At 36.2% G+C, this 11,080-nt stretch overlaps 1 non-coding gene across 1 annotated transcript; it reads right to left on the bottom strand.

The window, feature by feature from the left end:
- Nucleotides 1-10,393: 10,393 nt before the first annotated feature.
- On the bottom strand, nucleotides 10,394-10,497 carry LOC126081328 (U6 spliceosomal RNA). The gene has a single exon (XR_007518373.1). It is a non-coding gene; the product is annotated as a U6 spliceosomal RNA (small nuclear RNA).
- Nucleotides 10,498-11,080: the final 583 nt, after the last annotated feature.

The following is an 11,080-nucleotide window of genomic DNA, read 5'->3' as shown; positions in this document are numbered from 1 at the left end:
CTCCATCCACGTCATTAAGGTTGACTCTACTTTGAGGAGGCAGCTCTTCCTCAGTCATCTTTTGAGTGCCTTTCAACCTGGGGGGCTCATCTTCCAGTACTATATCAGACAATTTTCACTGCTATTCATAAGGTCTTCACTGGATAATGCTTTTCAGAAGTAGACTGCTGGGTCATTCTTCCTAATTTGTCTTGGTCTGGAAGCTCAGCTGAGACCTGTCCTCCATGGGTGACCCTGGTGGTATCTGAATACCGGTGGCATAGCTTCCGGCATCATAGCAACACGCAAGTCCCCACAGTATGAGAAACTGACAGATACGTGGGGGGCTTGATACATAATAGGTGCTTAATCAATCCTAGTTCTCTTTGCCTTCTAATGTATGATAATTATAGTTTCACTTGTAAATGTGAACAACTCATGATTAGTTTTTTTTTTTGATGCATGCCTTCTTTGCATTTTAATAGCTCTTTGATCCTATTACCCATTCTTGGCAGTGATTGCATACATAAAATTCCAAACGATTTAGTCACTTCCGATACTCACTTAGATGTCTTTGTCTGCAGGATGCTGATCAAGAATTAACTGAATCTGACAATGTGTTTTGAGGATCAAAAGGACCAAAGGTCCTTAAATGTACTCTAAGTTTCACAAATAACATTAAGTTGCTTCCTGAACCTGTAGAAAATTTAAGCACTGAATAACCTTATCTATACTTGAATTTTATATCCAGAACTCAAATCACTGTTTAAATTGTTTTACTATTAGAAATTCCTCACATATACTTAGATGGAGGAGTAGTGAGAAATAAAGCTGGAGGTAAGCTGGAATCAGAACTTGAAGGATCACCTAAGTTATGTCCTACTGAAGTTTATTAAGCTGGTGGATAAATTAATTCTGTGTTTCTCAATTGTCCATGTTTTCTGAATAATGTTCTCCTCCCACTATATCTTTCCACTCTAGATATTGATAAGAAGGACCTACTGCAGGGCCTGGGAGGAGGAAAGCCAAAGAAGGAAAGTGACAGTCACTTATGTATTCTGGATACTAGTCCTTTATCATATACATTATTTGGAAATATTTTCTCCCAGCTTGTATTTTCATTTTCTCAACAGTCTACTTTCAGTATCAGAATTTTTAAATTTTGATGAAGTCTAGTTTGCCAATTTTTTTTTGAATTTTTATAGATTGTCTTTTGTGTAATATCTAAGAAATATTTGCCTAAAGAAATCTCAAAAAAGTATTTCTTTCCTATGTTTAGTTCCAGGAACTTTACAGTTTAAAATTCTTATATTTAGCTCTATCATCAATTTTAAATTAATTTTTATATATGATTCAAGTGCAGATCTGGGGTCTTTTTTTTTTCTTTTTGCATATTCATACAGTTTTTTCAGCATCATTTATTGGAAACTCTCCTGTTTCTACAGGGAATTGCCTTGGCACCTTTGCTGAAAATCAGTTTATTATATATGTGTGACTCAATTTTTGAATTCTGTTTTGTTCCATTGATGCATGTGGCTCACCTTTCAACAATAACACTCTCTTGATTACTCTTGAAACCAGGTAATGAAAGTCCTCCAACACTGTTGTTAAAAAAAAAAAAAAAAGGTAATTTGAGTTTCTTCTTTTCCATATAATTTTAGAAACAACTTGTTAATTTCTACAAAAATTCTTCTAAAAGCTTTATTGGTATTCGATCAAATTTATAGGTTAAGTTAGGGAGAATTTGCACCTTAATATGAAAATCTTCCATCCATAAATACAGTGTATCTCTCCATTCATGTAAGCTTGGTGGAGTCAATGGTAATATATACTAAGATTATTGGCTTGGACATTGTGGTTTTTCTCCCCCCAAATGTCCCTTTTCTATCTCCTTGCTTACAGAACCTGAATCTTGATTCAGATAGTAGTGTGTCCAGATAAGGACTTGATTTCCTAGTCTCCTATGTAAATAGGTGTAGCCAATTAGCACAATTTTCACCAAAGAGATGTATTAGGTGAGTAACTGTAGCTTCTGGTAAGGCCTGACTTTCTCCTTTAAAAAAAAAAGGAAAGAAAGACAAAGACAGAATATGTTGTCAGAGCTCTTTTCCTCTGCCTTTTATGCCTTCCCCACTGTGAGAATACTGGAATGTTTGATCCTTCACTAATGAACACGAGCCTTTGAAAATTAAGTCAATGTATTAAGAATGGCAAAGAAAAAAAGACAAAAAGGACCTAGGTTATTGAAAATTATTGAGCCATTGCCTCAGCCCTTGCTGCTTTCTTCCTATTTATGGTTACGTGATAACACGTAAACTTTCATTTGTGTAAACCTCTGGGCAGATTTTCTGTGACATGTAGTGAAAATCATTTTGGATGCAAGCATCTAGATAATTGTGGTATCATTCACTGATATAAAAAAAAAAATAAGCATCTAATATCATTACATTATGCCATACCAGAGTAGGTATCAATACACTCTCCATGGATGTGTAATTTAGACTAAAGAAGAATAGAAGTTTGTTACTTCAGTTTGAACTTTAAAGAATGAAATTAGAAAACAGTTGATGTACATAAAGTTTCACAAGCTTTGCTTCATGCTAGGCTGTATATTTGTCCAGGTATGAAACGATTTAAAAAAAAATACAGTGTATTCAGAAATCAATAAAGTATTCTCTGTCTTCATTTGTCATTTTTGGGTGAACCACTTTCATATATAAGTCTTATGCTTCTTGAAAGAGGATACTGTATAACTAGCACACATTTGTTTTCTGCATATCGTTGGTTCCTGTGAATTGCAGAGCTTATTTTGAATCGTTAATGTCTGTGCCTTAAAATCAATAATTTACTTAATGTTTTTTTTATACATTAATCTAAGCTTCATACCTTAGGAACATGTCCTGAAACATGACCTTTGCACCTTACCCTGAACCTTGTCTATAACATCATACTTTGAAGGTGTAACTTAACCTCTTTTATAACAGATGGGGTTCTAAGAAACATCTGTTTATTTTTTCAATCTTAAAAGTGGTGATTTTTTTTTTGTTTAGTTTTAAATAGGGGCAAGGAAAAACAATTATAGAGCCAGCAAAGAGAGTGAGAGAAACAGAAAATCAGGTGAAGCAGTAACAATTTCCAAGAATACTATTTGCAAAATATATTATCTCATCTCAGGTTTCAGAAATAAAATACAGCTACCATCTGGATATCCAATTAAGTAGAGACGAGGATAGGATAATCTAACAGTAATTTATGCTTAATATATCAGGATAAAAATGACATAGTGCTCATTATACTTAATTTTTTAATGTACTTTGGCATAGGTTGATAATAAAATTAATCTCTTCAATCTAAAATTATTTCTTGATTATTCTTACTCTTTGGAAATCTTCTCATTCTTCAGCACTAATTCCAAATGCTGTAAAAACTTTCCTGACTTCCAAGGACTATCTGTTCTTTCTTCAGTACTCCCACAGCATTGTGTCTGTTTCTGACGTTCCCGTATTCCATCCTGCCTTGTGCAATGCTTTGTTGTACATAAGTTTGTCTCTTTCACTAGAGAGTATTTACTTCCCTTTCTTCTTCCCTTTCTACTTTTCCTTCAACCTTCCTTCCTTTCTTTCATTTTAAATAGTGTTGCTGAGAGTGCTTGACTAATTGTATTTTCTGTAAAATCTACCACTATCCAAGATGCTAACAGTCATAACTTTTATTCAACTATGTGAAGTGCTTAATATTCTCATAAATGTTAATATTTTGATGTTTTCTTTACTTGCTAGAAAAAAGCAAGAAATTATGTTAATGATTTTCAGAATCAATATTTTCCAGTGCTATTTGTTGTTAGGTGTCAACCAGTCAGTCCCGACTCATAGTGACCCTATGCACAACAGAACGAAACACTACCTGGTCCTGCACCATCCTCACAATTATTGCTATGCTTAAGCCGATTGTTGCAGCCACTGTGTCAGTCCATCTCACTGAGGGTCATCTACTTTTCCACTGACCCTGTACTTTACCGAGTATGATGTCCTTCTCCAGGGACTGATCCCTCTTGATAACATGCCCAAAGTACATAAGACGCAGTCTCGCCATCATGCTTCTAAGGAGCATTCTGGGTGTACTTCTTTCAAGACAGCTACAACCGATGACTGCCCTGACAAGAAACACAACAGAGAATCCCTGATGGAGCAGGTGAGCAATGGGATGCAGGCCTCAAATTCTCATAAAAAGATCAGACTAGGTCTGACTGAGACTAGAAGGATGCCAGAGGCTATGGTACCCAGACATTCTGTTAGCCCAAGACTGGAACCATTCCCAAAGCCAACTCTTCAGAGAGGGATTGGACTGGTGTATAAGATAGAAAATGATACTGGTGAGGAGTGAGCTTCTTGGCTCAAGTACACACATGAGATTATGGGGGCAGCTCCTGTCTGGAGGGGAGATGAGGAGGGAGAGGGGGACAGAAACTGACTGAATGGACATGGGGAATACAGGGTGGAGAAAAGGAGTGTACTGCCTCATTAGGGGGAGAGCAACTAGGAGAACAGAGCAAAGTGTACATAAGTTTTTGTATGAGAGACTGACTTGATTTATAAACTGTCACTTAAAGCACACACAAAAAAGTGTAATTGTAGAAGTTAATATTAACTGAGTATTTTCTATTTTTCAAAGAGCTTTTTAATTAATTCTCTGAAGAATCCTGTGATGCAGGTGTTATCTCCATTTTGCATAAGAAGGACCTCGAGGTCATGGAATTTAAGTAGCTTGCCAAAAGCTACATATATACTGTGTTACAGATTCAAGGTTTAAACTTGGATATCTTGATGACAATGTAGCTATTTGAACTGTATGCCATAGTGTATAAATTATTGAAACTATGATTTTTCTATTTGCAAAGTAATTTGCAAGAACTTTTATAAAAGCATGTATACATAATGAATAGCACGTCTCCCAGGATACTCAATGACACTTCATCATATTTGCAAATGAAAATTGATCCTAAAGAGGATTATATAGCTGTTTATACCCATCTGTCTTTCGTGCTAATTATTTTGATTTTTTTTTTCCAGAATAGAGGGAGTGTGAGGATTCATTCAATGCTAGTCGTTGACCAGGCCTTTAGGAGTTGCTGAGGAGGAAGACACACACACACACGTACAAACACACAGACTTTCTAATGCAAGGTGGGAAGTGACCCATGGCAGAAAAGATATGTTGATGAAAAACAATGAACATGAGAGGCCAAGGAGATTACCCAGTTCTGTGTGTGAACAAGATTACCCCATCCTGTGTGTGAACAAGATTACCCTGTCCTGTGTGTGAACTGTCTGTGCATAGCAAAGTAAGTTCCTCAGACTGAATCTTGAAGGATAAGTTGGATGAGGGCATGCTTGGAACAGAGTAAATATATTTCTTATTTTAGGGAGAGGAAAATAAAGGGCACAGGGGAGGAAAAGGTAGAACTGCTATAAAAACACTAATAAATTTTGCCAGAATGCAGAATGTATAAAAACTAGCATTGAGAGATGAGACCAGAAAAGTAAATAAGTACTTTATCTAGTTGTGTTTTATTTAATGACAGTATACCATGATTAGTTTTTTGCAGTATTTAATATCTTCTGACTTATTTGGAAAAACATCAATTCCCATGCCAAGAAAAAGGAGGGGGGAAAAAAAAAGAAGTGCTGATCATTCCCTCATTTTTCTTTCTTTCTTTTCCTTTTTTTTTTACAATTTAAAGGCATGAACATTAACATTTCTTTTTTTTTCCTGAATTAAATACACATAAAGGAAATTCAGACATTCTGAATTTCAATAGAAAATATGTGTTTCTGTTGATTATTGCACACGACATAACTATATATGAGAGGAGGGGCTCTATTTAACTATGGAAGATAGCAAAGTGGTAAAGCCTTCAAAGATGAGGTACATTCTATCTAAGAGTTTGTTTGGAAATGTGTTCACATGCTAACATTTGGGTAAATGGCGCTGGGTCAAATGTTATAAGTTAATGTTTTCTCAGTTGTCAGTAAAAGGCAATTGTCAACATGTTATAACAGGTTCAAAACAAATAAAACCAATCAATTTCTCAGTTGGTCAACCTCCTTTTTGCTCTTTTCTCCTTGTCACAGCATAGGAGAAATATAATGCTATTATAGGTCATTCCAGAGTGAAACTCTGAACCTAAAGCAAGGCCAGTGCAATTGTCCTTGTGTTCACAAGGGGCCTCAAATTTGGGTATTTCCAGGAGCAATGGCAGTAAGAGTTTTAGTAAAAGTTCTAATTTGAATGTTGATGCTGGTAGTATGATGGTTGCCACATATTCTTGGTTTAGGGGCAGAAGTTAGAATCTTACTGACAACTTGCCAAGCGTTTTCTACACGAATTTAAAGTCAGGTTAGCTGTGTTTCAATAAAACTTTGTTTCTAAATGGATCAGTGGGCCAGATTTGGCTTTCAGGCCATAGTTTGCTAGCCCCTATTTAAACAGAGCTCTCTAATGTCTCTTACTTCCATATACCATTAACCTACTTTTTTTTTTTTTTCAGTGTTCTTATTGATACCTTTTGTATTATGTATTTATTGGTTTATTATCTGTGTCTTCCAAAAAGATGTAAGCTCCAAGACGGAAGAGTCTTAATTCTAATTACTCCTGTGTTCTCGATATCTAGAATAGTACCTGACGCCTATTTGGTTATTGTAGTTGATTGCATTATGGCACCCAATTCTTCACATATCTTTTTAACAATATTCTTCGCCCTTAATGATAGGCTTGACCACATAACTTAAAATATGGACAGAAGTGACTGGTGGTCCGAAACGTATGCCTTAAAAAGAATTATGTGGTATTTATATACCCTCTTGAATTTCTGTTATCACCAAGAAAAGAAATTCCCTTAGTTATCCTGTTAGTCCAAGAAAAATGAGAGTCACATGGAACACACCTGTAGCTAATCTGCAGCATTATTAAAAGCTACACTTTAGTTTTCAGGGACTTTGAGAAAAAAAATATACTATTAGTCTAAAATTTCATTTATTATTGGGAAACTAGATGTTTTAATCATAGGCTTTGTTAAAATTCTGACTCAACTGCTTATTAGTAGAGTGACTTTTCCTAATACTTGGCACATCAAAAGGACTCAATGCTATCTATCATTATAATTCTCCATTGTGTTCACTGGATGTATCACTTTCCATTATATTAGAAATCTCCTCCTCATTACCATTTCAGTGTTCTCCAGAGCTACACCTCCTACTTTTGCTTTTTGGGGTTTGGGGAAAACTAAATATTTTCTCCTTTTAAGCCACTTTACAAGGAAGGCACTGTTTTATTAGACAGCCTCTAATTAAAGAAACCTCCTTACTATGCATGCTTCTGAGGTGTGATGAGGGAATCAAAATTTGGGGATTTGATGTCTGTTATTAATGCACTACTAAGACGAAGTGGCAGCAGACAGTTTCAGCAGGGATTTTCATGAGCTGTGTTGAATTACTGATTTGTGATTAATAAGAGTGAAGTAAGAATAAGCAGGTTTCAGTAGTACTGGTGCTTGGACCTGGAAATCCACAAAGGCTAGGTTGTAGGTTTCTTCTGGATGCTTATGAATAGCACCTTTACCTTCACTATGTGAGATTACTACAAAGATTTCATTTCTGTACTATTCTATATATTATTTTCTGTGTCTCTTCCAATATGTGGTATGCAGAACTTCTCTGCATCTGCAAGCTCATGAATATTAAAGTTTATTTTTGTCATGGAGTTGGTATCTGAATACTTTTTGTGTCTCAATGTTTGCCTCATTTCCACTCTGTGGGAAACAGAGGTTTTCCCAGATATATTTATTTTGGTAGACACATCTTCAGATGAGGCTTTATTTTACTGTTTAAGGTATATCATAAATCAAGTCATTTCCCCAAAGGCTCCTTATGCAAGAAAAGCCTCAGATGCTGCATTTTTCTTTGGTCAGTTTCAAGAAAGAATAAAACATGTCATTTTTATTTGCTTATGTCTTTATTAGTTTTTCATCAGTTTCTCTGCTTTCTTTGCCACAATATAATACTTTCTTATACTTTTAATTTTTTTTTAATTTCATTCTTCATTTTCTGTAATTCTATTTTCCATATTCCTCACTTTCTGTATATCCCCATTCTTATTTCTTTTCACTTCTTTCCTATTTTAGTTTCCATTTAAAATAAAGTGTCATATGGAAAGAAAAAGGACAAATTACCATTTCTGGAAATCAGTTATATGTCAGGCCTTACTGTGTAGTGGACATTAACCTACTAAACAGCAGTAGACTTTTTCAAATAGGGGGACTCTAAGAGGTGAAGTAACACATCTAAACGCTAGACAATCGGGAAGGAGCATCACCTGAATAATGGTGGTAGTCAGACTAGCGAATAACAAAAATGAAACGTACAACTAGGAGGATATGGTTATTTTCTCTTTAGATTTCAGGGAACTATTGGAGTTTCAAGATGACTTCTTGAGGTGGTGATGGGTCTATGAAGGAACAAAGGGGTTTTCTCCTGCCAAGAGAGTGTTCTGCTCAAACAAAATTTTCTATGGAACAAATATGAGTTAGACACCAGCTAAATGGGAGGACGCTAAGGAGAGCTGCACCAGAGATCATGTGGGCTTGTCAATAGGAGGCCTTCTTGAGCTCCTTTCCCTGACTGTGAGTGACCTTCTTCTGGTGGTTCTTGATTTTTTTAAGCGTGCAGACTCAAAAAATCATGTTGCCAAGGCCTTCAGTTCCTTTCCTTAATCCAGCTTTTATTTCATTTTCTCTCAATTCATGACCTGTCTGACTGACCTTTGACTTCATGACTATTTTTTCCATTTATTTTCATCTCACCCTTCAGACTTTATACTCAGCCATGTGTCTCCAACTTGGATTTTTTTTTGTTTGTTTTTTTTTTTACTTCAACCATGAGCACATCTTCTTTGTGCCTATCTTGGTTTATTCTAGTCCAGGCCCATGAGCCGAATACTTTGTACGAGCTTTATGAATTGAAAACAAAAGAAAACAAACAAACAAACAAAACCCGTTGCCGTCAAGTTGTTTCTAACTCATAACAAACCCATAGGACAGAGTAGAACTGGCCCATAGGGTTTCCATGGAAGAGCTGGCAGATTCAAACAGCCAACCCCTTTGGTTAGCAGCTGAAGTTCACAACCGCTGCGCCACCAGTTACCCTCAATGCATTTTCCCTGGACCAGGAGTATTAACAAGCCATAGAAATAAAAGCAGACTATTATGGGATTTCCAGTATTATATCAAACCTGCAAAACAAACCTGTTGCCAATCTTGACTGTTAATTAGACCACTTTCCACAGCATGGCATTACCAGTTTGTGAAAACAAGGAGTGATGAAAATTTCAAGAACATTACATCGAATGGGGCCTCATACCTTAAAAACAAAAGTTCACCTTTTGTGTGAGTCTGTACTAGGAACTGAGGGATTACTTAAGAATTACTTAGCTATAAAATGAGCTGAAATACATTTTGGGCTTTCCGTGGCCTGGCCATGTTGAAACACATTACACTGAAAGGTCAAACTTGTAAATGTTTCAAGACAGACTATTCTATGCCTCAGTATCTGAAAACTGTGACCTTTATAATGTGTGTATTTATCCCAGGTAGATAGACTCCACAGACATTAGGCTGTTATCACATCATCCTGTTAGATTCCTGAGCTCATCCACTGCTGGTTGCCATGTGCATATGTCTTTGGCTGAAAGATGCTAGTAAAAGATTTCTTCTCTAGTTCATGTGTGAAAACATACATCCATAATTCATCAAAACAGCCATTTGGAAAATGAATAAAATATAACAGCCACACTTTTGAATCACAGGGTTTCAGGTTTGCTGGTTAAAATAACAATTATTTCTCCTGAACAGGTGTGGATTGCAGTTCTAGCATGTGAATTTATTCCTTTTGGAAATATCTTTCGATGTTTCTCATTTAAACATGCCACTTCTTTTTAATGAAACACGTAAGTATAAACCTTTTAAGAGGACAACTTTTCTTGGCCGAAAATAGCAACTTGTAAGCAAGTGTATTTCCATGTATCAAAGAATACCTCCTCTGTGAAAAAGAAATGTGCTGTGAATTAAATAGAGAAATATTTTGTCTGATATTCTTTAAGGAGTCTGTGGAAATGATTTGTAGAACTGACTATGACATAGACAAAAAGAGTGGAGTATTTTTAAAAGCAACCCATAAAGCTGGGAGGTAATTACGGCTATACCGAAAACAAACCCATTGCTGTCAAGTCAATTCCAACTGATAGCGACTTATAGGACAGAGTAGAATGGCCCCATTGAGTTCCCAATGAGTGGCCCGTGGATTTGAACTGCTCACCTCTTGGTTAGCAGCCAAGCTCTTGACCACTACGCCACCAGGGCTCCACAAATGTGGAATGCTACACTAATTTGCTTATCATTCTTGTGCAGGGGCCATGCTAATATTCTTCGTATCATTCCAATTTTATTTATAGAACAGTGAATTAAAAAGAAAAACTCAAAAGGTACATTATAATGCGATTCAAGGAAGACCTGTTTCAAACAAACAAAGAGTTTATCTGGCAAGAGAAAATGTAATTTTCCTAGTACTGTGATTTGGAGCCCTGGTGCCACAGTGGTTAAGAGCTTGACTGCCAACCAAAAACTCGGGACTTTGAATCCACTTGTGGCTCCCTGGAAACCCCGTAGGGCAGCTCTACTCTGTCCTATAGGGTTGCTATGAGTCGCAATAGACTCGACAACAATGGGCTTGGTTTTCTTTTTTTTTAATAGAGTAGTTGGAGCAAAACCCCAATAACACATCGCACATTGTGGTATATCAAGAAGAGCACTTCTTTTGGAGCAGCTCCTGAATTTCCATGTGACCTTGGATGATTCAGATTCATTTACTTTTTTCAACAACCTTTTTGTTTGCATAATGAAATAGTTGTGTTTCTACCAAGTCAGTGACTACATTTTTCTTGAATAATTTACACAAATTAGGGAAATTTGATTCCAACTCATAATAACCCTATAGGACAGAGTAGAACTGCCCCATAGGGTTTCCAAGCCCCTGGTGGCCTAATGGTTAAG

Source organism: Elephas maximus, chromosome 7, assembly GCF_024166365.1.
Source record: "Elephas maximus indicus isolate mEleMax1 chromosome 7, mEleMax1 primary haplotype, whole genome shotgun sequence".
NCBI classification, from domain to species: domain Eukaryota; kingdom Metazoa; phylum Chordata; class Mammalia; order Proboscidea; family Elephantidae; genus Elephas; species Elephas maximus.
The sequence above is the reverse complement of the archived record's forward strand: the minus strand, read 5'-3'. Positions and strand labels throughout refer to the sequence as shown.